The following is a 23,883-nucleotide window of genomic DNA, read 5'->3' as shown; positions in this document are numbered from 1 at the left end:
GAGGGTGTAGGGATGAATGGGGTGATGGTATAAAAGGTGTAGGGATGAATGGGGTGATGATATAGAGGGTGTAGGGATGAATGGGGTGATGGTATAGAAGGTGTAGGGATGAATGGGGTGATGGTATAGAGGGTGTAGGGATGAATGGGGTGATGGTATAGAGGGTGTAGGGATGAATGGGGTGATGATATAGAGGGTGTAGGGATGAATGGGGTGATGATATAGAGGGTGTAGAGATGAATGGGGTGATGGTATAGAAGGCGTAGGGATGAATGGGGTGATGGTATAAAAGGTGTAGGGATGAATGGGGTGATGATATAGAGGGTGTAGGGATGAATGGGGTGATGGTATAGAGGGTGTCAGGGATGAATGGGGTGATGATATAGAGGGTTGTAGGGATGAATGGGGTGATGGTATAGAGGGGTGTAGGGATGAATGGGGTGATGGTATAAAAGGTGTAGGGATGAATGGGGTGATGATATAGAGGGTGTAGGGATGAATGGGGTGATGGTACTAGAGGGTGTAGGGATGAATGGGGTGATGATATATCGAGGGTGTAGGGATGAATGGGGTGATGGTATAGAGGGTGTAGGGATGAATGGGGTGATGATATAGAGGGTGTAGAGATGAATGGGGTGATGGTATAGAGGTGTAGAGATGAATGGGGTGATGATATAGAGGGTGTAGGGATGAATGGGGTGATGATATAGAGGGTGTAGGGATGAATGGGGTGATGGTATAGAGGGTGTAGGGATGAATGGGGTGATGGTATAGAGGGTGTAGGGATGAATGGGGTGATGGTATAGAGGGTGTAGGGATGAATGGGGTGATGGTATAGAGGGTGTAGAGATGAATGGGGTGATGGTATAGAGGGTGTAGAGGTGAATGGGGTGATGGTATAGAGGGTGTAGAGATGAATGGGGTGATGGTATAGAGGGTGTAGAGATGAATGGGGTGATGGTATAGAGGGTGTAGGGATGAATGGGGTGATGGTATAGAGGGTGTAGGGATGAATGGGGTGATGGTATAAAAGGTGTAGGGATGAATGGGGTGATGATATAGAGGGTGTAGGGATGAATGGGGTGATGGTATAGAAGGTGTAGGGATGAATGGGGTGATGGTATAGAGGGTGTAGGGATGAATGGGGTGATGGTATAGAGGGTGTAGGGATGAATGGGGTGATGATATAGAGGGTGTAGGGATGAATGGGGTGATGATATAGAGGGTGTAGAGATGAATGGGGTGATGGTATAGAAGGCGTAGGGATGAATGGGGTGATGGTATAAAAGGTGTAGGGATGAATGGGGTGATGATATAGAGGGTGTAGGGATGAATGGGGTGATGGTATAGAGGGTGTAGGGATGAATGGGGTGATGATATAGAGGGTGTAGGGATGAATGGGGTGATGGTATAGAGGGTGTAGGGATGAATGGGGTGATGGTATAAAAGGTGTAGGGATGAATGGGGTGATGATATAGAGGGTGTAGGGATGAATGGGGTGATGGTATAGAGGGTGTAGGGATGAATGGGGTGATGATATAGAGGGTGTAGGGATGAATGGGGTGATGGTATAGAGGGTGTAGGGATGAATGGGGTGATGATATAGAGGGTGTAGAGATGAATGGGGTGATGGTATAGAGGGTGTAGAGATGAATGGGGTGATGATATAGAGGGTGTAGGGATGAATGGGGTGATGATATAGAGGGTGTAGGGATGAATGGGGTGATGGTATAGAGGGTGTAGGGATGAATGGGGTGATGGTATAGAGGGTGTAGGGATGAATGGGGTGATGGTATAGAGGGTGTAGGGATGAATGGGGTGATGGTATAGAGGGTGTAGAGATGAATGGGGTGATGGTATAGAGGGTGTAGGGATGAATGGGGTGATGGTATAAAAGGTGTAGGGATGAATGGGGTGATGATATAGAGGGTGTAGGGATGAATGGGGTGATGGTATAGAGGGTGTAGGGATGAATGGGGTGATGATATAGAGGGTGTAGAGATGAATGGGGTGATGGTATAGAGGGTGTAGAGATGAATGGGGTGATGGTATAGAGGGTGTAGAGATGAATGGGGTGGTAGTACAGAGGGGGCAGGGAATGAGCTGGGGGCAGAATGTGGGGCACAGAGGACACAGATGGGGAATACAGGGAATTACAGGGCAGCACAGTGACCGGTTGGGATGATGAGTGACAGTGACAGGGATACACCAGGCTCCCACAATCCTCTCTCTGAATATTCATCACGGCTCATTAATATTCATGAGATGAGTAACGCCAGCTCTTACCTGCAGCACTTTCTCCCACTCGCCGACCGGAAGTAGCTACCCGGCGCCTCCTGCCATTTCCGGTGTGTGAGGTGAGGTGGGGCGCAGGTGGGACGGGGGGGGTGGCTCATACTATTAGGGTTGATGACGTCTCTGGCCACGCCCTACGTTGCCCATAGGCCGGGGGGGACCCCTCCCCTCGTATTGTTATTAATGGCCAGGTATAGGGTGTGGTGACGTCACCATTCGGGTCCTCAGTGCAAGCGGGGCGGGCGGCGGCCATTGTATTGTGGATCAGCGCTTCAGTCTCAAAGGGCTACTGTCGGTAGCTAAGGCGAGTGAGCCATATTCATGCTATTCACTGGTAACTCATTATTACCCAGTAGGCTCAGATACTGGAGATAACGTTCCCACAGCTATGTGCGCTGACGGGCGGCGGCCATTTTCTTGTAGCCCAGCGACAGATTTATAATTATGGTAAACAACATTTTTCCCTCTTCATAAAATCTGATACATGACACCAACTCCCATAATCCACTTCTTTGTTTACTAACAACAAAATAAAATAAAAACTAAGAAGTAGTAACCACTATGTAAACTATACTATACACATTGAAAACCAGGGTGGATAGAAGTGAAGGATACCTGTGTGATTGATTCATATGTGTCCCAATTGAAAGGGATATATATATATATATATGTATATATATATATATACTAGAAATAAGTGACACTCCCAGTCCATATACTCAGAGAAAAAACAGTGCTTTACTGTGCAACGTTTCGGGGTCAGCCCCCCGTCGTCAAGACACACCTCCTGTGTCCTGACGACGGGGGGCTGACCCCGAAACGTTGCACAGTAAAGCACTGTTTTTTCTCTGAGTATATGGACTGGGAGTGTCACTTATTTCTAGTATATATATGTGGAGGGGCACCACACCCCAAGGTGAGCACCCCAGCAAGCATTTGGCAGGCTCCGCAACAAAGTGAGTGCCGGTATCCCAGCGGGACAGTCACGTTTTTCTGGGACTGTCCCACCCGCGGGCCACAGTATCCCGCGGTGGGGGCAAGTTGGGGAGAGCACAAATCGCTGCTCTGCATAGCAGAGCAGCTGGTGTGCAGGAGGAGAACAGATGCCATGCACGTTCTCTTGTGTACAGGCTGCCTGGGGGCTGTGCCCCCAAAGTGACGAAAACGGTGGAAGCCGTGAGGCTCCGCCCCGTTTTCCGTTTACTCCGCCACTTTTTCCGGAAGCCTTCGGCACGCGCCCTGTCCCTCCTTCCTTCTTTGAAATATTGGGAGGTATGCATGTGTATATATATATATATATATATATATATATATGCTGTGTATATATATATATATATATATATATTTACAAATCAAAATTTACATATATATACAGTGCTTGAAGTGAGCAGGTATACAACGGTATGGTACACCAGCACTTCAAGCACTAGGCCGCTGGGCACCCACTGTGACTTGTTACCAGCGGGTGCCCAGCAGCCCGTTTTTCTGGGACTGTCCCGCTGTTCCACCAACGGGCCGAAGTATCCCGCGGTGGGGGGGAAGTTGTGGTAAGCATACACCGCTGCTCTGCTTAGCAGAGCAGCGGCTATGCAGAATGAGAATATATGCTGTGCGCATGCGCACAGCATCTATTCACAGTACGTGGGGAAGCCCGGGGGCAGCCCAGCATGTTGGAGATGCTGGGCATGCCCCTTAGTGATGCAAATGGGGGTGTGTCATCAGATCACGCCTCACTTTTCGGGCGCGCGTTGAAGTCCCAGCTCTCCATTGACAAATTTTGGGGGTTTATGAATAAAGGACACCATTACTGTGGGCATTGTGTAAGGGGCACTACTATTGTGTGGCATAATGTGTATAAGAGGTACTGCGGTGTGGTATAATACACCAATGAAAAAGGGACACCCTTCCTTTTAAATTAACACGCCCCGTTTCCTGGCGCACGCATAAGTACAATCTTAGATTTTCCATACCCCCACTTTGACCGCTGCATATATAGCATGGCTGTCGACTTTCTGGATGCCCCTTCCGGGAGGGAGCAGCCAGATCGGCAGGGGGGCATGGGCAGCACAAAGGGGTGATTGCTGTCAGTCACAAAATGGTGGAGCTGCTAATTCACAGAACTCTGTGAGAGTGCTGAATCTGCAGTTAACCACAGGGTATGATGGCATACCATATCTGTATTGTGCAAGGAACACGTCCATTAAGGCGCCAGCCTTAATGATCGGAATTTCATTGCTTTTTGTAGTTTGAGTGGCAAAAATTCAATAGGTTTTGTGAAATTTCAGATCATGTCTAAGAAGCCTTAATGGGACATGTGCAACCGTAAGGTTTTTTTGTCTATGGAATTTCATTGCTTTTTCATTATTTATTAACCATCAGGGACGGGAGCAGCAAACCGGGCCACATGCAGTGGAGAAGTGCAACAAAATGGTACACTAGCGCTGGTGGTGGAAGGGACAGCACACAGGAGGTGTTTCGGGGGTGCAGAGGGGACAGGCTGCAGGCGTGCAGGGCAATGGCAGTAGTGAGGCAGAGCACAGGGGAATCAGCAAGGGTGCAGAGCAGGGGCAGCAGCGGGGGTGCAGAGCCGTGGCAGCACCGAGGCAGTGCACAGGTTCAGCAGCGGGGGACAGAAAGGCTCACTGGCGCTGATAGTCCCAGCCCTGAACTGCTTCTTACACACGGAACGATGTGCTCATGATCTGATATTGTGAACGATTTCCCTTGAACACTCACCAGCAATCCAGGACACAATATGTTGCTTAAACAGAACATTTTGACTTGAGAACTATCGTGCGAGATGTAAAGTTAGCTGACTGCATACACGGAGCAGTGAGATCCATGATGCAGGCATCTGCGTAAAATAAATGATTCAGAGATGCATGCACGGATCAGAGCGAAAAAATCAATAAGACACAGATGAATGGATGGATCAGTAAGATCCGTCCATCATCTGTGTTAAAAAATTTAAAAAAAAAAACGGCATGCCCCTTCCTCTCAAGGAACAGCCAACAGCGGGCTTTGCATACCCAGTCCTGGTGGTGCTAAATACAGGGGACAGACGACGTAGGGGTCCCCTGTATTTAGCACAACCAGTACTGGGCTATTCAAAACCAGTCCTGGTTGCTAAAATACGGGCGACAAATGACGTAGGGGTCCCCCGTATTCAGCACAACCAGTACTGGGCTCTGAGTCGGTCCTGGTTCTAAAAATACAGGTGAAAAAAATGCATAAGGTCCCCCTGTATTATCAAGAACCAGCACCAGACTTTTTCTAGCAGGGGGTTATGCCACAGCTAGGGAAGCCCTTCCACCGGAACCCCCAGCTGAAGCATCATCCGTGACCGCTTGTCAGCCCCGCTCCAGGGCACCCCAGGCCTAGGCTGATAACCTGGGCTATCTCTTTACTTGCACCACACTTTACATAATCAACCCGGCACCCAACGACCAGGGCTATCAACCTGGGCCTGGGGTGCCCTTTATTGGAGGGGTCCCCAGCTCCCCAGGGATCCCCGGCCTGGGCTAACTAGTGGTCAGGGGTGATGCTTCAGCTGGGGGCCCGGTGAAAGGGCTCCCCTGGCCGTGGCACTACCCCCTACCCCGCTAGAAAGGATCTGGTGCTGGTTCTGTTAAATACAGGGGAACCCTATGAAATTTTTTCCTTTTTTATTTCCAGAACAAGGATCATTTCAGAGCCCATTGCTGGTTGCGCTGAACACGGGGGACCCCTATGTTATTTATCCCCCGTATTTTGGCAACCAGGACTGGTTCTGAAAAGCCTGGTACTGGTTGTGCTTAATACGGGGGACCCCTACATCATTTGTCGCCTGTATTTAGCACAGGGTTGCCTACCCTCCCGATTCTAGCGGGAGCCTCCTCATAAACGGGTGCAGCTCCCGCCCCCCGGAAAGGCAGGCCAGCCTCCCGCCTGCCGCCGATCCCCCGTCTCTCCCCCCGCCAATATCTGTTAAACCCCCTCAGCGGGGGGACCACTGAAGCGATCCGCGTCATTTTGGCCCCGCCCCCCTGCTTCACAATGCCTGGTGTTTCGGCATTGTGTAGTGGGGGCGGGGCCAAAATGACGCGATAGCGTGGCCCCGCCCCCTGTCACACCCGCAAACTGCCTTCAGCCCTCCCGGCCACGCCCCCTTTTGCCAGCCACGCCCCCTGTTCTGCCGATCTGGCTGCTCCCTCCCGGAAGGAGCAGCCAGATAGTCGGCAAGTATGATTTAGCAGAGTCTCCAAAGCCCGGTGCTGGTTGGTTTTTTTCTGGGAGGGGGGCACACCACATTTTTTTATTTTTACACATGTTTTCTTTTTTTTTTAAACACAGAAGCACAGACGGGTCTCCCTGCTCTCGCCCGTGCTTCTGTGTTTGTATATTTATACACAGATGCAGATATCATGGATCTTCCTGATCCGTGCCTGCATATGTGTCAGCTGCTACCTCCCCCGGGTCCTGCATCCCGCACCACTGCCGTCACTAACGCCCGCTACCTTCCCCGTGTCCTGACTGCAGCTAACGCCCACTTCCTTCCCCCGAGTCCACCGCCGCTACTGCCCACACTGACCTGCCATCTTGGTGCACCCAAGTGAAGCCACAGTGAGTACACCTGCTGAAGGCACTAACTGAGGCTGCGCAACAAGTTGAAACTTCCTATCTCTATAATGGCGGATTCGTGAGGTATTAGTTTAAAAACTGTAACTTTCTAATATACCTGAACCCCAAAAGGCTCTACCCTGGAACAATAGCTACCTAATAAAACAAACCCCAAGTCTAAATTCGCCCCCTACCCTGAGTTATGCCTTCACAAAAATCCCCCATAGAGAACAGCAGAAAAGTGGTCCTGAGTGTCAGAAAATACTGTCAGTTGGAACTTTAGATTACTCCCAAATCCTTATTTTTTACACTTTTGCCCTGAAATTTGGCATGCAGCATCGAGAGACAGTTCTACCCGCCCATGCCAAATTTCAGCTTGGTACCTCCAATAGCTTTTGAGGTGTAGCCCCTTAAACACCCTGCCACTCGGGACTTGACTGTGCCCTTATAATAAATATATATATAATATATATATAAAAGTAATGGCGGCACTCCGGAGACACCTCAAAGTAGGTGAAACAACATTGGGCCTGATTCAGACCCACTCGCGAGCGGCTGTCCGCTCGCAAGTGGGTCGATGTTATGCACTGAGCATGCGCACGACGGAGGGAGCTCCGTCGTGCGCATGCGCCAGACGCGACGAGCGAAGGAAAGTCCTTCGCTCGTTGTGTCCGATCAAAGGGGGCGTGCTGTCAATGTTGATTGACAGCACGCCCCCTTTGGTGGGCGTGCCGGGGGCGTGCCTCCCTGACGGGGGCGTTCCCACGGGAACGCCTCCCGTCAGAAGCCGGCCCACTGACATCACTAGTGATGTCAGTGGGAGTGATTTTGGCTCTGATAGAGCCAAAATCACTCCGGAGCTTGCGGTTGAAAACCTCAACCGCAGGCTCCGGCTCGCAAATTCGATGGTCGCGATGGTCTCGACCATCGCGGCCATCACAAAGCACGCTCGTATAGCCTGTGGGTGGTGACCCACAGCTATACGAGCGTCCAGGAGGACGCTCCATGAAAATGGAGCCCGGCCCTCATTCAGAGCGTGCGCTCTGCTCAGAGCGTACGGCTCTGAATGAGGGCCATTGTGTTTATTACAGGTCGGTCATCAGGGCTGCATTACATAGTGGTAATAGTGAACAACCAGTTGCACGCCACTTTGCCCAGTATAAACACAGTATGGCCACCCTCAGACATCGTACAGTGGACCATGGGCCTGATTCAGGCTTGGTCGCTAAGCTGCGCTCGCTCGTTGCCAAAAGAGGCCGGGTATGCAAATCCCGCGATCGCATTGTCTGCCTTAAGGATGCCCTCTATGACTTAGAGAGCGACGGCAGTGAGCGTACTCTGGTGTTTAAAGACGTCCACTTTTCATTCTTAACCCACGTCACCTCCAGGAAGTGTATGAATGATCGATAACATCGAGAGCCATCGGAGCAGCTCATAGCCCTTGAGGTAGGCCCTAACCCACCGCAAGCACCAGGGGCGTTTTAAGAGAGGAGGGGGCCCGTGTGCACTCCCCGTGCTGGGCCCCCTCCTCTCTTACCGGTGGCTGGCAGCCGACTGATGCGGCTGGCCAGCCACCGGAGCATTAGTAGACTCCGGGCACTAGAGCCGTGCCCTGAGTCTACGTACATACCTGTCCGTGGTCCCGTGGCAGGTGTCAGCGCTTCTAAGAACACCGGAAAATGGCTGCGGTGGCCATTTTCCTGTGTTCTTAGCAGTGCTGACACCCGCCGCAGGACCACGGACAGGTACGTTTAAAATAATATGGGTACAGAGTGTGCGGTGCGGGGCACACACTGCACCCATTATAGATATGCCAGTGGTAAGCACTGCGGTCAATTCAGGCAAGAAAACAACCAAGTGACATGTTCAATGACGCCACTTTGCTAATTATGCACACCCATTAAACTCCGTTTTGAAGCTCAGACACGCTGGCGTTCGCACATCCACTCCCCCGTTCACAAGCACCTTCCCCTGTTACCACCCACAAACAGCGCTATCTGTCACTCAAAGTAGCGCTCAGTCTGTGTACAACGAGCGTACGATTCCCGATCGCAGTGACTGGTTTGCGCACGTGCACTGCAACTCATACGCATGCGCAGATGTGCGATTATCGCCCCTAGGGAGCGAGCGCAGCTTAGCGACTGGGTCTGAATCAGGCCCCATGTCCCAGTCTCCCTAATCATTCTTTAAACCTTGTACAATTAGAGTCCAGATGGATACATCGTCTGGATGCCATGTGCCCTAAAGGGTTTTTTCTAATTGATTTTTTCCAACTAGTTGTGACTAAGGGCCTGATTCAGACCCACTCGCAAGCGGCTGTCCGCTCGCAAGTGGGTCGATGTTGTGCACTGCGCATGCGCACGACGGCGGGAGCTCCATTGTGCGCATGCGCCAGACGCGACGAGCGAAGGAAAGTCCTTCGCTCGTTGTGTCTGATCAAAGGGGGCGTGCTGTCGATGTTGATTGACAGCACGCCCCCTTTGGTGGGCGTGCCGGGGGCGTGCCTCCCTGACGGGGGCGTTCCCAAGGGAACGCCTCCCGTCAGAAGCCGGCCCACTGACATCACTAGTGATGTCAGTGGGAGTGATTTTGGCTCTGATAGAGCCAAAATCACTCCGGGCCTTGCGGTTGAAAACCTCAACCGCAGGCTCCGGCTGGCAGTTTCGATGGTCGCGATGGTCACGACCATCGCGGCCAGCAAACTGCACGCTCGTATAGGCTGTGGGTGGTGACCCACAGCTATACGAGCGTCCAGGAGGAAGCTCCATGAAAATGGAGCCCGGCCCTCATTCAGAGCGTGCGCTCTGCTCAGAGCGTGCGGCTCTGAATGAGGGCCTAAATGTCCTGCGATTAGGTCTTATATTATTGGCTTATATTAGCTCATTGTGAGCAATGTATATTTTCAGCAGTTGAGCAATATGATCAAATGTATATATACCCCTTTATATCAGAATAATTTAATAATATTATTAGTCCTTATTTACTTCATAATCTAGTCTGCCATTTTTTAACATATTTTACACATTGTGATTATTAACGTATATTTAACAGGTTGTTTTTTTCACAAGTGTCTTTTTACTTTTTGACCACAAGATGGTGCTATTTTATTATCTATGCACTGACACACATGGAGTTTATATACACAATGGGCCTGATTCAGAGCCGTTCGCTATTTGCGGTCGTTCGTTCAAAAACAAGGGGTGGCTATTCAAATGATCCGTTCGCAAATTGCAGTCTGTTCACACCTCTAAGTCTGAACGAGCGAAGCAAAACATACGCTCGTTTATTTGTTCAAAACGCCCCCTGGCCGCTCGCATCCTACGTCATGTCCGCTATTTATTAGATTAATCGAGTACATCGACCAGCGTATGAACTGCTCGCTATTCTTGTGGTTGGTGTTTGCTACCACAAATTTGCGAGCAGTTCTGGCTATAAAATAACCCAGTGACGTGGTCAATGACGCTGCTGTATTAATTATGCACACCCATAATACGCCCGTTTTGACCTTTAAGCACGCCTGCGTTCGGATCTCCACTCCCCGTTTTCAAGCACCTTCCCCTGTTACCACCCACATACGCCTCATTCTGTCACTCAAAATAGCAGGCACTCGCTATATAGCGTACAAACGATTTTTGGCCGCACTGACTGGTTCGCGCATGCGTACTAAAAACCGTACGCATGCGCAGATGTGCAAACATCGCTCGGAACGAGCGTACTGCCGCTAACGAGCGGCTCTGAATGAGGGCCAATGTTTTAAAGTTTTTATATCTATATTTATAGCAAACAAATTGCATATATGACGTTTGTATCAAATTTTGCACAGAGCAATATGCATGTTCCCTTGGTTTTTAAAGAATTTATTGTCTATGCACTGTTTTGTTTACAGTTCTTCCATAGCAGCAGACTGGGGCTGGATGACGTCACTTTTGGGTATCGGAGGATGCCGCAACCGTAAGTGTATAGTCCGGACGCCGGGCGGTGTTGCTGTTGGAGGCTGCTCGAAGGCACTGGAGGGGTAAGGTATTTAATGCACGAGTTTTGTATTTTCACTTTTGGTTGTTTATCCTGAAGAAGGGGTCGCCGTACCCCAAAAAGTTGATAAAAAAAAAAAAAAAGATGATAAACACAATGTTGTTTTACCTACTTTGAGTCATCTCCGGAGTGCCCATTACTGGTATCTATGCATTGGGGACGCATACTCCCTCAGGAGGGCACCCGGAGCAAGGTAAAGGTCCATAGAGACCAACAGAGTGCTGGACTTTTTTGTGTGGATATATATATATATATATATATATATATGGGGATATGTGTATATATATATTATATATATACACACACACAGTACTGTGCAAAAGTTTTAGGCAGGTGGTAAAAATGCTGCAAAGTAAGAATGCCTTAAAAAATAGAAAAGTCAATAGTTTATTTTTATCAATTAACTAGATGCAAAGTGAGTGTCCTTCTGCAGAATAGATTTGGAGCCAATAAGACGCCTCCCTGATGGTATTGCATGATGGATAAGTACCTGCCTGTATTTCTCAGCATTGAGGACACCATTAATCCTGATCAAATCCCCAACTCCATCTGCTGAAATGCTGCCCCAAACTTGCAAGGAACCTCCACCATGCTTCACTGTTACCTGCAGACACTCATATCTGGCCCAGAACTGGCAGAATCCAGGGGGACCCAGGTACACCCATCTGCTGTTTGGAGAACTCTGGTCAGAAGTGGTCTTCATGGAAGAATTGCGGCCAAAAGCCATACCTTTGACGTGGAAACAAGGCCAAGCGACTCAACAATGCATGAAAACATTGGAACTGGGGTGCAGAAAAATGGACTGATGAGTCAACATTTGAAATATTTGTTCTGTAACAGAAGGCAGTTTGATCGCCGAAGTACCCTCTCCCCATGTTCCCAATCCCACCTGCTCCTCTGTGTACTCTCCCCTCCCCTACCCCTGTGCCTCCTGTTATCCCCTCCCCATTTCTCTATAACACCTGCTCCCGTGTGTACTGTACCCCACCACTGTGCCCCCTGTTATTCCCTCCCAAATTGTCTATAATGCCTGCTCCCCTGTGCCCCATTATCATCTCCCAATGTCTCTATAACACCTGCTCCCGTGTGTACTGTACCCCACCACTGTGCCCCCTGTTATTCCCTCCCAAAGTGTCTATAATGCCTGCTCCCCTGTGCCCCATTATCATCTCCCAATGTCTCTATAATACCTGCTCCCCTGTGCCCCGTTATCCCCTCCCAGTGTCTCTATAGTGCCTGCTCCCCTGTGCCCCGTTATCCCCTCCCAGTGTCTCTATAATGCCTGCTCCCCTGTTGCCCCGTTATCCCCTCCCGGTGTCTCTGTAATGCCTGCTCCCCTGTGCCCCATTATCCCCTCCCAGTGTCTCTGTAATGCCTGCTCCCCTGTGCCCCGTTATCCTCTCCCAGTGTCTCTGTAGTGCCTGCTCCCCTGTGCCCCGTTATCCTCTCCCAGTGTCTCTATAATACCTGCTCCCCTGTGCCCTGTTATTCCCCTCCCGGTGTCTCTGTAATGCTTGCTCCCCTGTGCCCAGTTATCCCCTCCCAGTGTCTCTATAGTGCCTGCTCCCCTGTGCCCCGTTATCTCCTCCCAGTGTCTCTATAATGCCTGCTCCCCTGTTGCCCCGTTATCTCCTCCCAGTGTCTCTATAATGCCTGCTCCCCTGTGCCCCGTTATCCCCTCCCAGTGTCTCTGTAATGCCTGCTCCCCTGTGCCCAGTTATCCCCTCCCAGTGTCTCTATAATGCCTGCTCTCCTGTGCCCCGTTATCTCCTCCCAGTGTCTCTATAATGCCTGCTCCCCTGTTGCCCCGTTATCTCCTCCCAGTGTCTCTATAATGCCTGCTCCCCTGTTGCCCCGTTATCTCCTCCCAGTGTCTCTATAATGCCTGCTCCCCTGTGCCCCGTTATCCCCTCCCAGTGTCTCTGTAATGCCTGCTCCCCTGTGCCCAGTTATCCCCTCCCAGTGTCTCTATAATGCCTGCTCTCCTGTGCCCCGTTATCTCCTCCCAGTGTCTCTATAATGCCTGCTCTCCTGTGCCCCGTTATCTCCTCCCAGTGTCTCTATAATGCCTGCTCTCCTGTGCCCCATTATCTGCTCACAATGTCTCTATAATGCCTGCTCCCCTGTGCCCCGTTATCTCCTCCCAGTGTCTCTATAATGCCTGCTCCCCTGTGCCCCGTTATCTCCTCCCAGTGTCTTTATAATGCCTGCTCCCCTGTGCCCCATTATCTCCTCCCAGTGTCTTTATAATGCCTGCTCCCCTGTGCCCAGTTATCCCATCCCTATACAGGTCGAGTCTCCCATATCCAAATATTCCGAAATACGGAATATTTTTAGCATGACTGAGATAGTGAAACCTTTGATTTTTGATGGTTCAATGTACACAAACTTTATTTAATGCACAAAATTATTAAACTAAAGTATAAAATGACCTATAGGCTGTGTGTATAAGGTGTATATGACATATAAATTAATTTCATGTATCTACACAAACTTTGTTTGAGCCACAAAATTATTGAAAATATTATATAAAATTACCTTCAGGCTGTGTGTATAAGGTGTATATGAATCATAAATGCATTCTGTGTTTAGATTTGGGCCATATTCCTAAGACATTTCAATATGGTATGCAATTATTCCAAAATACGGAATATTCCGATATCCAAAATACCCCTGGTCCCAAGCATTTTGGATATGGGAGACTCAACCTGTACCAACAGTTTTGGAGAAGCACTCAGATTTTCAAAGGGTAATGTATCCATATATTTACTGATATCTGTGAAAAGCTAAGAGTGTACCAGTTCTACTGTAGCACTCACACATATATATATATATATATATATATATATATATAATGTCAGGTCCATAAATATTGGGACATTGACAGAATTTTCAGATTTTGGCCTCTATTCACCACCACAATGGCTTTGAAATGAAACAAACTAGATGTGCTTTACCTGCAGACTTTCAGATTTAATTTGAGGGTAATTACATCCAAATCAGGTGAACGGTGTAGGAATTACAACAGTTTCTATATGTGCCTCCCACTTTTTAAGGGGTCAAATGTAATGGGACAAACTAAACAATCCTAAATCTAACTTTCACTTTTTAATACTTTGTTGCAAATCCTTTGCAGGCAATTACAGCCTGAAGTCTGAAACGCATAGACATCACCAGACGCTGGGTTTCATCCCTGGTGATGCTCTGCCAGGCCTCTACTGCAAATGTCTTTAGTTCCTGCTTGTTCTTGGGGCATTTTCCCTTCAGTTTTGTCTTCATCAAGTGAAATGCATGCTCAATCGGATTCAGGTCAGGGGATTGACTTGGCCATTGCATAACATTCCACTTTTTAGCCTTAAAAAACTCTTTGGTTGCTTTTGCAGTATGCTTCGGGTCATTGTCCATCTGCACTGTGAAGCGCCGTCCAATGATTTCTGAAGCATTTGACTGAATATGAGCATATAATATTGCCCGAAACATTTCAGAATTCATTCTGCTGCTTTTGTCAGCAGTCACATCATCAATAAATAAAAGGGAACCAGTTCCATTGGCAGCCATACATGCCCACGCCATGACACTACCACCACCATGCTTCAATGATGAGGTGGTATGTTTTGGATCATGAGCAGTTCCTTTCCTTCTGCATACTCTTCTCTTCTCATCACTCTGGTACAAGTTGATCTTTGTCTCATCTGTCCATAGGATGTTGTTCCAGAACTGTTATGGCTTTTTTAGATGTTGTTTGGCAAACTCTAATCTGGTCTTCCTGTGTTTGTGGCTCACCAATGGTTTGCATCTTGTGGTGAACCCTCTATATTCACTCTTGTGAAGTCTTCTCTTGATTGTTGACTTTGACACATATACATCTACCTCCTGGAGAGTGTTCTTGATTTGGCCAACTGTTGTGAAGGGGTTTTTCTTCACCAGGGAAATAATTATTTTGTCATCCACCACAGTTGTTTTCCGTGGTCTTCCGAGTCTTTTGGTGTTGCTGAGCTCTCCGGTGCGTTCTTTCTTTTTAAGAATGTTCCAAACAGTTGATTTGGCCACACCTAATGTTTTTGCTATCTCTCTGATGGGTTTGTTTTGATTTTTCAGCCTAATGATGGCTTGCTTCACTGATAGTGACAGCTCTTTGGATCTCATATTGAGAGTTGACAGCAACTGATTCCAAATGCAAATGTCATACCTAGAATCAACTCCAGACCTTTTACCTGCTTAATTGATAATGAAATAACGAGGGAATAGCCCACACCTGTCCATGAAATAGCTTTTGAGTTGATAGTCCCATTACTTTTGGCCCCTTAAAAAGTGGGAGGCACATATAGAAACCGTTATAATTCCTACACCGTTCACCCAATTTGGATGTAATTACCCTCAAATTAAATCTGAAAGTCTGCAGTTAAAGCACATCTTGTTTGTTTCATTTCAAAACCATTGTGGTGGTGAATAGAGGCCAAAATCTGAAAATTCTGTCAATGTCCCAATATTTATGGACCTGACTGTATATGTACACAAAGAAATAAAGGCTTACAACACATACTGTATGCATTTCATTTTGTTCTAACAATAATGGAAACCAGACATTGATATGAATTCACACAATGATATTTATTGGAACAATGCTTTATAAATACATTTTACATACAAGAAAAAATATTTCCACATAAAACTATACATCCATCCATGACAAGTCTGCTCCCTCCCCTCCAAAAGAGGACTCATTAACACCATCATTTATGAGGAGTTTCACCCCAGGACTAATGTCTTTTGGAGCCACCAGTAATAATGTAGGAGTAGTCTTTTCAAAAAGGAGAACACAAGGGTATTTTTTCTTTGAATGGCGGATTTTGCGGGCAAATGTGCTCTGAAGGTGCGAGTGGCAACAGCATGGCGCAGTTGGTGCGTCTATACACCAACGCTTTTCTTCGCCATCTTTAAAGAAAAACATACCCCATTGCTCCCCCAGGGATTTTATTCATTCTATCCTTCCCTTCGTCACGTGAGATCAAAGACCCGTGATAATCCCATAAGATCCCCTTTCGAAATGGCCTTATGGCAACCACTTTATCTCCTTTTTGTTCATTGGGAACGATTACCAGACCCATCCGTTTCTATAAGGATACCAGAGCTTCCTTTTCCTTATGATCGTTTTTATTTCTTGGTTGCCACAGTTTCCAGTTGGCCGATATGTCGCATGTTCTCGAGATGTTTGGTGTCCATCCCTGGCGTTCAACGTATTGTTCGATCTGACTTTTCTCTGGAAGCCTTGTCCGGAAATGTCCTGCAGAAAAAGAAAAAATTGCAGAGAAAAAAGTTAGTACATATACAATTAGGTTTGAATAAAAGCAATCCATAAAATGACCTTGCCTATTTGGTGAAACCCCTTTGTATATTTTGAAATATAACAACAGAGCATTTCTTACCAATGATATCCTCCATACACATCTTATACTGCGCCTTCCGCCACCTGTCGTAACAGCAACGACCTTTGGGAAGTTGCTGGCACTCTTTGAGTGGCGGAGGTTCTCGGTCCAGGTGGAGGGGATATCTCAATAAGAATGTAGAATATAGGTCTTCTTTTATTATTTTTGGGGGAGTTTGTGGTACCTCATCAGCTTCATTCTCATCCCTGATCCTCTTTCTTCTAACTCCTTCAGCATCTCTGGGAAAAAAAAGAAAAAGTTAATGTTAGATTTGTTTTTGGACAGTCATTTATAGTGCATTTTCACCAAATAATAAATTTACCTTGACATTGAGGCCTGAGGCTGTTCCTTAGATCTCAAGTTGTTCATCATCAATGATGCCATTAGCAGGTCATTTGGATGTTTTGTTATGTAGAACCTTTCTTCAGGTGAGAGTGCCACATACATTGCAAAGCCATGCTTATCATGATTAATATAGCTTGGCGACACATAGGTTTTGGCAAGTCGGCGGATTTCCTGGCTTGTCACAGGTGTTAGTTTAAATCTTGAAAGGGAAAATAAAGAAAGTACATTAAAATAGGGATGCTAGCGAGTATGGTAGCAAGATTGACCAACATCTTGCTTATCCCCAATGTTTTGCTTTTCCCCGTTGGGAAATGTAATCAACATAGTTCTATGTTATGTGCAGGTGAACAAGTCCTCTTCACTTACTTTTGGTGGAATCTTAAAAGGTCTTTCGCTGCATTATTTATTTTTTCATCCATTGTGGAGATGAAAAAATGTATACTGTCCACGGCATTGTTTCGGGTGAACGTGGGCCTGATTTTCTGGAAATAGACATCAAACCACTGAAAAGGAAGTGACATAATTAAACATTGTTTCTAGAAAGATAACATTTAAGTGACATGATTCATATCTACAAAAGTAAAATAAAAAAGATAAATTGTTCAAATAGAAACTAGTAAAGAGGATGTCATGGGAAAGTTGAAAAAGAATGAACCGTGGACTGGTGGAAGAGAGAGATTCTTCATGGCTGGCATTAAACTAGATGAGGTATTTTTGATACTCACTAATTCCTCATCCTCCTCAAGTAAGAAAATAGCAATTTGCTGTGTGGAAGTTTTGTGGTTTTTCACACCAATAAAAACAGAGTTCACCACTTTATCCCCCATGTTGTATTGACGGTGTGTTCTATCAAGCCACTCGGTCACCTGCAGATAATTAAAAAAAAAAAAAAGGTCAACGATATATCTACAGTTTATCTGAAGTTTGGAGGAAACAGAGAGGCCGGGTATTGTGGGAAGTGCAAAATTTTACTTACAGTCATATTTTGCACGACACTTGGTCGTTGCAGGTGCTTGAGAATGACCACAGCCTGGAGATAGTAAAGTATGGTCAGTTTTTCTATTTCCTCAAGCTGCTGATCTGTTTTAGCCTTCTGAATGGATTCAAGAAATCCAGGCTTGGCCACCACCAGCAGTTGTAGACACTCGTCTGGGGTTTTTATTTTCCCAGACAGCAAGTCGTGCCTGTAAATAAATAATGAATACAATAATGATTAAAATTGCTGCAAGTAACAGTACACTTATACAATAGCATAGGACAACCAAGCAGTTGTTGTAGTTACCAAGAAACCCACCACTGTTACAATGCAGTTTCCACCCAGTGCTTATAAGTTTATTTTTAATGCAGTTATTTAAAAACATGTATTTCCTCTTCCTGTGTCAGAAGGGGGTGATAGAGGAGCAAAAGTATGTATACCCCTCAAGAAAAACTGTTTTCCCCTAAATTAGTATTTGAATCTTACCTTCTCGAAACAACTTCCACTAAGACACCTTTTTTGATGGCCTGTTGGAGGTCCTCGATCCTATTATAGAATGATTCAAGGGCGTCATATAGGTCCTTATTGCTCTCCAGCAGGCTGGTGGCTGTTAGATTGTACTGTATGAACCTCTTCAGACTCTTCAAATAATTAGCAACTGTCTGGTTCATCAGTCCAGTTGCTCTGAGCTTGTTGAAGTACTCTTTTGTTTTTTCAATGTTGTATGCAAAATCCAGGGAGACTTTTGTATGGTCCGTGTAGTACAGGTATCTGGCAACATTGTCCACCTAAGATTACAAAGAAAAAAGTTAGATTAAATCCCATGCAGAAATAACATAAACCTGACACAAAATGCATTCTAATTACAGCAACTAATCCTATTGCTTCCAAGTAGACAAGATGTGAAAAACAGAGCATAGTAATATTATACGAAGGCATGCAGCATAAGAGATACGAAGAGTGATGACAATGTTATATGAAAGTATAAAGGTGTGCAGCGTATGGGATACTAAGAGTAACATAGCAATGTTATATGAAAGTATAAAGGTGTGCAGCGTATGGGATACTAAGAGTAACATACCAATGTTATATGAAAGTATAAAGGTGTGCAGCGTATGGGATACTAAGAGTAACATAGCAATGTTATATGAAGGTATAGAGCATATGGGATACTAGGAGTAACATAGCAATGTTATATGAAGGTATAGAGCATATGGGATACTAGGAGTAACATAGCAATGTTATATGAAGGTGTGCAGCATATGGGATACTAAGAGTAACATAGCAATGTTATATGAAGGTGTGCAGCGTATGGGATACTAAGAGTAACATAGCAATGTTATATGATGGTATAGAGCATATGGGATACTAAGAGTAACATAGCAATGTTATATGATGGTATAGTGCATATGGGATTCTAAGAGTAACATAGCAATGTTATATGAAGGTGTGCAGCAGCATATGGGATACTAAGAGTAACATAGCAATGTTATATGGAGGTATAGAGCATACGGGATACTAAGAGTAATATAGCAATGTTATATGAAGGTATAGAGCATACGGGATACTAAGAGTAACATAGCAATGTTATAGGAAGTTATAGAGCATACGGGATACTAAGAGTAACATAGCAATGTTATATGAAGGTGTGCAGCAGCATATGGGATACTAAGAGTAACATAGCAATGTTATATGATGGGATAGAGCATATGGGATGCTAAGAGTAACATAGCAATGTTATATGATGGTATAGAGCATATGGGATACTAAGAGTAACATAGCAATGTTACATGAAGGTGTGCAGCAGCATATGGGATACTAAGAGTAACATAGCAATGTTATATGATGGTATAGAGCATATGGGATACTAAGAGTAACATAGCAATGTTATATGATGGTATAGAGCATATGGGATACTAAGAGTAACATAGCAATGTTATATGAAGGTGTGCAGCAGCATATGGGATACTAAGAGTAACATAGCAATGTTATATGATGGTATAGAGCATATGGGATAATAAGAGTAACAGCAATGTTATACGATGGTATAGAGCATATGGGATAATAAGAGTAACATAGCAATGTTATATGATGGTATAGAGCATATGGGATAATAAGAGTAACATAGCAATGTTATATGATGGTATAGAGCATATGGGATAATAAGAGTAACAGCAATGTTATATGATGGTATAGAGCATATGGGATAATAAGAGTAACATAGCAATGTTATATGAAGGTATAGAGCATATGGGATAATAAGAGTAACATAGCAATGTTATATGATGGTATAGAGCATATGGGATAAGAAGAGTAACATAGCAATGATAGGTATCCAGTGTATAGATCTACATTAAAAAGGTAGACAATTTCTAGATAGACACTAGATGTTAGACAGATTCTAGGTTGACACACTAAAGTTAGACGTGTAAGAAAGTCGACAGGGTCAAAAGGTCGACGTGAAAATAGTCAGCATGTGATTTTTGTTTTTGTTAGGTTTAGGGCTAGGATTAGGCGCTTACCGGAGGCTTAGGGTTAGGCACTAGAAGGGACGGTTGGGGTCCGGTACCAAGGGGGAGGGGGGGTTAGGGTGAAGATTAGGGTTAGAAAAAGAAAACATGTGGCGACCATTTTTATGTCTACCATATGCATGTCGACTTTTTGACCCTGTCGACCATTTGTACCTGTCGACCTTCTTACATGTCTACCTTTAGTGTGTCGACCTATTGTCCCTGTCGAGCTATTGCCTGTCTAACATCTGGTGTCTATCTAGATATTGTCTACCTTTTTACTGTACATCTATCAATGGAATCGGTATGATTGGTTGGAATCCCGACAGCGGTTGCCCAACATGGGTGAAAATCTCGATCGTCCCTAAGGTAAGTATTCACTAACCTAACCTCCCCCCCTAACCCTAACCCTCCTTAGGGGTGCCTAACCCTAACCTTCCCCCCAGTGCCTAACCCTAATCCCCCATCTAAGTGCCTAAACCTAACCCCCCCTTCCCCACCGCCTAAACCTAAGTCCCCTGGGGGGGAGCCTAACCCTAAGTCCCCCCCGGGAGTGCCTAACCCTAACCTCCCGGGGGGTGCCTAGCCCTAAGTCCTCCCCGGGAACCCTAAACCTAATCCACCCCCCCCCGCGGCTGTCCGCAGTGGCGCCCGGCATCCCTTCAATCGGGATACCGGGCGCCGGTCTCCCGGCGCTGGTAAAATGACAGGGGTCTAGATTTAGACGCCTCTCATTTAACCCTCGCCAGGATAAAGCAGTCGGGAAGCCGGCTGTCTGGATTACGTCCGCCGACTTCCCGACTGCATACCCCATCATCCATAACCCAATGTTATATGAAGGTATAGAGTATATGGAATAATAGGAGTAACATAGCAATGTAATATGAGGGTATGAATGGGTGGAGTATATGAGATAATAAGAGTAACATAGCAATGTTATATCATAGCTGCCGACACACAGCGCGGGGGGGGGGCGTGGCACTGACGCCACATGGGGCGGGGCCAGGGGCGTGACCATGCGATCGTGCAATTGTGGCCCCGCCCCCTTTTTACAATTCCGTAAAAAGGCATTGTGAAGCAGGGGGCGGAGCCACATGACGCGATTTAGCGCGAATCGCGTCATCGGGTCCCCTTTAGTCGGTGGGGGGGGCAGGCATCAGCCGGGAGGCTTGCCTGCCTTTCCGGGGGGGCGGGAGCGGCACCTGATATTCGGGAGGCTCCTGACCAAATCGGGAGGGTAGGCAAGCCTAGTGTTATATGAAGGTATAGAGCATATGGGATAATAAGAGTAAGATAGCAATGTTATATGAAGGTATGAATGGGTGGAGTATATGGGATAATAAGAGTAACATAGCAGTGTTATATGAAGGTATGAATTGGTGGAGTATATGAGATAATAAGAGTAACATAGCAATGTAATATGAAGGTATGAATGGGTGGAGTATATTGGATAATAAGAGTAACATAGCAATGTAATATGAGGGTATGAATGGGTGGAGTATATGGGATAATAAGAGTAACATAGCAATGTAATATGAGGGTATGAATGGGTGGAGTATATGGGATAATAAGAGTAACATAGCAATGTTATATGAAGGTATGAATGGGTGGAGTATATGGGATAATAAGAGTAACATAATGTAATATGAGGGTATGAATGGGTGGAGTATATGGGATAATAAGAGTAACATAACAATGTAATATGAGGGTATGAATGGGTGGAGTATATGGGATAATAAGAGTAACATAGCAATGTAATATGAGGGTATGAATGGGTGGAGTATATTGGATAATAAGAGTAACATAGCAATGTAATATGAGGGTATGAATGGGTGGAGTATATGGGATAATAAGAGTAACATAGCAATGTAATATGAGGGTATGAATGGGTGGAGTATATGGGATAATAAGAGTAACATAGCAATGTTATATGAAGGTATGAATGGGTGGAGTATATGGGATAATAAGAGTAACATAGCAATGTAATATGAAGGTATGAATGGGTGGAGTATATTGGATAATAAGAGTAACATAGCAATGTAATATGAGGGTATGAATGGGTGGAGTATATGGGATAATAAGAGTAACATAGCAATGTAATATGAGGGTATGAATGGGTGGAGTATATGGGATAATAAGAGTAACATAGCAATGTTATATGAAGGTATGAATGGGTGGAGTATATGGGATAATAAGAGTAACATAATGTAATATGAGGGTATGAATGGGTGGAGTATATGGGATAATAAGAGTAACATAACAATGTAATATGAGGGTATGAATGGGTGGAGTATATGGGATAATAAGAGTAACATAACAATGTAATATGAGGGTATGAATGGGTGGAGTATATGGGATAATAAGAGTAACATAGCAATGTAATATGAGGGTATGAATGGGTGGAGTATATGGGATAATAAGAGTAACATAGCAATGTAATATGAGGGAATGAATGGGTGGAGTATATGGGATAATAAGAGTAACATAGCAATGTAATATGAAGGTATGAATGGGTGGAGTATATGGGATAATAAGAGTAACATAGCAATGTAATATGAGGGTATGAATGGGTGGAGTATATGGGATAATAAGAGTAACATAGCCATGTAATATGAGGGTATGAATGGGTGGAGTATATGGGATAATAAGAGTAACATAGCAATGTAATATGAGGGTATGAATGGGTGGAGTATATGGGATAATAAGAGTAACATAGCAATGTAATATGAGGGTATGAATGGGTGGAGTATATGGGATAATAAGAGTAACATAGCAATGTAATATGAGGGTATGAATGGGTGGAGTATATGGGATAATAAGAGTAACATAGCAATGTAATATGAAGGGGTGGAGCGCGAGTCTGTTGCATATAAGGACCCATCGCTGAACGTTTCCATTGACATAATAAATGTTTTATCTTTCCAAGTATAAAATATAGAGAAAAGGATTTAATCCTATATTAATACTACAATTCTTACCTCCTGCCGGCATTTCGGTGCCTCCAATGTTTTAGTTAGGTGCCTTCTGAATCCTTGAAGGATTGGATGTTCCTTGCTGTGCTTGTCATACAAACCAGCTGCAGACATTTGTTTCCGTATGGCAACGTTCCAGTTCACTGTGGAGATACTAGAATTAAAAATAAACAGTTATATTTCCATTGTGTACAAATATTGTTTTAAAAAGAAGCCCCATGATAGAGAGAGAGAGAGGAAAGTGATAATGAATAAAATGGGAAAAACAAGAACATGGGGCTATATTTACTAAAGTGCTGTTTAAGTGGAGATGTTGCCCTTAGCAACCAACCAGATTCTAGCTATTATCTTCTAGAAGGTGCTAGATAAATGATAAATAGCATCTGATTGGTGTGCTAGAGAAATGATAAATAGAAACTGATTGGTGTGCTAGATAAATGATAATTAGAATCTGATTGGTGCGCTAGATAAATGATAAATAGAATCTGATTGGTGTGCTAGATAAATGATAAATAGAATCTGATTGGTGTGCTAGATAAATGATAAGTAGAATCTGATTGGTCTGCTAGATAAATGATAAGTAGAATCTGATTGGTGCGCTAGATAAATGATGAATAGAATCTGATTGGTGCGCTAGATAAATGATGAATAGAATCTGATTGGTGCGCTAGATAAATGATAAATAGAATCTGATTGGTGTGCTAGATAAATGATAAGTAGAATCTGAT

The 23,883-nt window shown here is 45.3% G+C and overlaps 1 protein-coding gene and 1 pseudogene across 3 annotated transcripts in view; both read right to left on the bottom strand.

Moving 5' to 3' along the window:
- Positions 1 to 2,372, bottom strand: part of LOC148506120 (gastrula zinc finger protein XlCGF66.1-like) — a 43,950-nt gene extending 41,578 nt beyond the window's left edge. For all 3 annotated transcript variants that reach the window (XM_088447253.1, XM_088447254.1, XM_088447256.1), the window contains exon 1: positions 2,287 to 2,372. The gene's annotated coding sequence lies outside the window, so the exon portion shown is untranslated. The remainder of the gene's footprint in view (positions 1 to 2,286) is intronic.
- Positions 2,373 to 15,598: 13,226 nt separating this feature from the next.
- LOC148506119 (uncharacterized) lies at positions 15,599 to 23,269 on the bottom strand (annotated as a pseudogene).
- Positions 23,270 to 23,883: the final 614 nt, after the last annotated feature.

Source organism: Taudactylus pleione, unplaced genomic scaffold, assembly GCF_031769625.1.
Source record: "Taudactylus pleione unplaced genomic scaffold, aTauple2 ptg000424l, whole genome shotgun sequence".
NCBI lineage: Eukaryota > Metazoa > Chordata > Amphibia > Anura > Myobatrachidae > Taudactylus > Taudactylus pleione.
This window is presented reverse-complemented; position numbering and strand designations above follow the sequence as displayed.